Genomic DNA, 5,145 nt, shown 5'->3' on the forward strand with positions numbered 1-5,145 from the left:
TAACAAATTTTAAATTGAATTTTTGATATTTTAATATAAAATATTCTTGCTATTATTATTACAATGTTCCAAAAAATCCAACTACTTCAAAATTTTAATTGTCTTTAAAATAAAAATCAAGTGTAATAGTAGAGAATATCAGAATTCCATTATTAGACCAATCCTCTCTTCTGGTCAAATTGAGAAACACAACAGTGATTAAATAGTGTTTATCTTTATAGTAGACATGATTACCTATTTTTTTTTTGTAAAAATTAGTAAAGTTAATTTTAGAAAATAAATAAATAAATAATAATTAAATAAAATGAAAGATAATAAACAATCTTAGTTTATAACCTTAGAATTTTAATGGTTGAAAAAGAGAAGAATTATATACCTCTAATTGACGGATGGTTCATATTGAAGAGACTCACCTATAAATTGAGTTTTTCTTTAATTCATTTCAATCAAGTCATCCAGATAGAATAATATAATATTTCTTTGAGTAGTTTTCTTCTATATATGTAGAGAGAAGTGTGTTCTCCTTTTGTCAAGAGAGAGTGTTATTGTAGTCTCCTTGTGATAGAGAGAAGTTGTAATTCTCAAAGAAAGTTATTCAATTGTTTTCATATTTTATACAAATTTTTAATTTTTCATCTCTATAGTTTGCTATGTCATTTGTCTGGTTCCTAACAGTGGTATCAGAACCAAAGGTTAGTGATTAATATATTTTTTTTCCGCTGCGAGTTACCGTCTAAAAAAAATGGCAGCAAAGTATAAAATTCCGAAATTCAGTGGGAGTAATTTTTCCATATGAAATTTGAAGATAAAAGCCATTATGAGAAAAGACAATTGCATGACAGCAATTGAAGGTAGACCCACTGGAATTATAGATGAAAAATAGAAGGAGATGGACAACAATGTTGTTGCAAACTTATACTTGGCACTAGTTGATTCAGTTTTATCAAGTGCAGTAGAGAAAAAGACAGCAAAGGAAATTTGGGATGCTCTCACCAAATTATATGAAGTAAAGTCACTTCACAACAAGATATTCTTGAAGAAAAGACTTTATACTCTTCGAATGAGTGAGTCGACGTCGGCAACAGATCACATCAACAATCTAAATACGCTATTTTTCCAACTCTCATCGTTAGAATATACCATAGCAGAAAATAAATGTGCAAAGCTCTTACTTCAAAGTCTATCAGATTCATATGATCAGCTTATCATTAACTTAACTAATAATGTTTTGACTGATTATCTTTCTTTTGATGACATGGCTGCTGCGGTTCTTGAAGAAGAATCTAGGAGAAAAAATAAGGAAGATAGATTAGAGAACTCAAAACAAGCAGAGGCTTTGTTGATGACAAGAGGAAGATCAATGGAGCGTGGTTCCAGTGGGAGTCAAAGTAGACCAAAGTCACAAAGTAAGAAGCAGGTCAAATGCTACAATTATGGTAAGAAATGGCACTTCAAGAAAGATTGTTGGAATAAGAAGAGTATAGAGAAGGTTTCAGAAGGATCAAGTTCTCAAGGATGTGTTGTGAGCACCTCTGATGATGGAGAAATCCTGTATGGCAAAGCAACAATTAGTTCTAAAGGTAGCAAACAGCTCACTGATGTTTGGATTGTTGATTCAGGAGCAACATGGCACATGACTCTTTATCGTGATTGGTTTTGTACATATGAACCTGTCTTGGAAGGATCGGTGTTTATGGGAAACAATCATGCCTTAGAAATTGTTGGAATGGGTACTGTCAAAATAAAAATGTTTGATGGTTCTATTCGTTCACTCCAAGGGGTAAGACATGTGAAAGGCTTGAAGAAGAATTTGTTGTCGATTGGGCAATTGGATGAACTTGGTTGTAAGACCCATATTGAAGGTGGGATCTTGAAAGTTGTTAAAGGAGCTCTTGTAGTAATAAAATCAGAAAAGATTGCAGCAAATCTATACATGCTTGTGGGAGAAACTTTGCAAGAGGCAGAGGCATCAGTTGCTTCAACAAGCCAAGAAGCAATGACGATGATATGGCATTGCAAACTAGGCCACATGTCAGAACGAGGCTTGAAGATTCTTGTAGAACGTAATCTCATTCCCGGGTTCAAATCGGTAAACTTACCGTTTTGTAAGTACTGCGTTACAAGCAAACAACATAGATTGACGTTTGGTAGATCAACTGCTCGGAGCAAGCACATATTGTTGTTGATTCATTCTGATGTGTGGGAATCGTCGGAGATGTCCCTAGAAGGAGCAAAATATCTTGTATCATTTATTGATGATTACTCTAGGAGGCTATGGGTGTACCCGATCAAGAAGAAGTCAGACATGTTTGCGATGTTCAAAGAGTTCAAAGCAAAGTTAGAACTTGAATCTGGAAAGAAGATCAAGTGTTTAAGGACAGATAATGGAGGAGAATATGTTGATGGTGATTTTCTAACATTTTGCAAGCAAACTGGTATTCAACGACAATTCACAGTTGCATATATGCCTCAACAAAATGGTGTAGCAGAGCGAATGAATAGGACTCTCTTAGAAAGAGCACGAGTTATGTTACAAACTGCAGGTTTAGCCAAGTCTTTTTGGGCAGAAGCTGTTAAAACTGTCTGTTATGTGATAAATCGGTCACCATCAACTGCAATTGGGTTAAAGACACCAATGGAGATGTGGCAAGGTAAGCCACCTAATTATTCTTCTTTACATATATTTGGTTGTCCTGTGTACGTGATGTACAATTCCCAAGAAAGAACAAAGCTAGACCCAAAGTCTAGAAAATGTATATTCTTGGGTTATGCTGACGGAGTTAAGGGATATCGCCTGTGGGATCCCACTGTCCGTAAGGTAGTTGTCAGTAGAGATGTGATATTTGCAGAAGATGAATTGCAAAAAGAACAAAAAAATGACAGCACTGTTAAAGAGATAACCACTGTTCAAATAGATGAAAAATGCAGAAAAGGTGATCTTTCTGAAGCAAAACCACAGCATGAAGAACAAGAAGCAGAGGCTAATGACATAGAAGTTCGTTGATCCACTTGACAAAGAAGAACACCATCATGGCACTCAAATTATGTTTTGACAAACCATGATGCATATTGTCTTTTGACAGAAGATGGAGAGACAACAACTTTTATGGAGGCTATGCGCAATCCATACGCTTCTATGTGGATGACATCAATGCAAGAAGAAATTGAGGCATTACATAGGAACCATACCTGAAAACTTGTTGAACTTCCAGCAGGTCGGAAAGCCATTGGTAACAAATAGGTTTACAAGATCAAATGAGATAGTAATGGTCAGGTGGAATGATATCGTGCAAGATTGGTTGTCAAGGGATATGCTCAGAAAGAAGGTGTTGACTTACTTCAATGAAATATTTTCTCCAGTGGTGAGACTAACTACTATTAGAGTAATTTTGGCTATGTGTGCTACATTTGATTTACATCTAGAGCAATTAGATGTAAAGACTGCTTTTCTTCATGGAGAACTTGAAGAAGAGATATATATGCTCCAACCAGAAGGTTTTGAAGAAAAAGAAAAAGAAAACTTGGTTTGCAGGTTAACTAAATCTCTGTACGGTTTAAAGCAGGCGCCAAGGTGTTGGTACAAGAGATTTGATTCTTTCATTATTAGTCTTGGATACAACAGACTTAGTTCAGATCATTGTACTTATTACAAGAGGTCTGGTGATAATGATTTTATCATTATGCTGTTGTATGTGGATGACATGTTGGTGGTAGGTCCCAACAAAGATCAAATCTAAGAATTGAAGGCACAGTTAGCTAGGGAGTTTGATATGAAAGACTTGGGATCAGCAAACAAGATTTTAAGGATGCAAATTCACCGAGACAAAAAAGATAGGAAGATTTGGCTATCGCAAAATAATTATTTGAAGAAGATCTTACAACGCTTCAACATGCAAGAATGTAAGCCAATTTCAACCCCACTTCCTATGAATTTTAAATTATCCTCAAGTATGTGCCTTAGTAGTGAAGCAGAGAGGATGGAAATGTCTCGAGTGCCGTATGCATCAGCAGTGGGAAGCCTTATGTATGCCATGATCTGTACAAGGCCAGATATTGCTCAAGCAGTTGCAGTGGTAAGTCGATTTATGGCAGATCCAGGTAAAGGGCATTGGAATGTTGTTAAGAGGATCTTGAGATAATAAAAAGAACCTCGAATGTTGCATTATGTTTTGGAGGATCGGAATTCATTGTCAATGGATATGTCGACTCAGACTTTGCAGGTGATCTTGATAAACGAAAATCTACTACAGGCTATGTGTTTATACTTGCAGGAGGAGCTGTGAGCTGGCTATCTAAATTACAGACTGTTGTAGCTTTATCTACTACAGAAGCTGAATATATGGCAGCTACACAAGCATGCAAGGAAGCTATTTGGATCCAAAGGTTGATAGAAGAACTCGGGCACAAACAACAGAAGATTTCTGTGTATTGTGACAGTTAGAGTGCCTTACACATTGCAAAGAATCCTGCCTTTCATTCAAGAACAAAACACATTGGAGTACAATATCACTTTGTTCGGGAAGTAGTAGAAGAAGGAAGTGTTGATATGCAGAAGATTCACACTAAAGATAACCTAGCAGATGCCATGATAAAACCAATCAACACAGAAAAGTTTGAATGGTGTAAATCCTCATACGGCCTATGGAATACATGAGCAACATGAAATTTGAAAATTTATCAAAATTAGCTTTAAGTGGGAGATTGTAAAAATTAGTAAAGCTAATTTTAGAAAATAAATAAATAAATAATAACTAAATAAAATGAAAGGTAATAAACAATCTTAGTTTATAACCTTAGGATTTTAATGGTTGAAAAAGAGAAGAATTATATACCTCTAATTGACGGATGGCTCATAGTGAAGAGACTCACCTATAAATTGAGTTTTTCTTTAATTCATTTCAATCAAGTCATCCAAAGATAGAATAACATAATATTTCTTTGAGTAGTTTTCTCCTATATATGATAGAAAGAAGAGTGTTCTCCTTTTGTGAAGAAAGAGTGTTATTGTAGTCTCCTTATGATAGAGAAAAGTTATAATTCTCAAAGAAAATTATTTAATTGTTTTCATATTTTATACAAATTTCTAATTTTTTATCTCTATATTTGCCGTGTCATTTGTCTGGTACCTAATATTTCTGCCATATA

This window comes from Arachis ipaensis, chromosome B04 (assembly GCF_000816755.2).
Source record: "Arachis ipaensis cultivar K30076 chromosome B04, Araip1.1, whole genome shotgun sequence".
In the NCBI taxonomy this organism is placed as follows: Eukaryota; Viridiplantae; Streptophyta; class Magnoliopsida; order Fabales; family Fabaceae; genus Arachis; species Arachis ipaensis.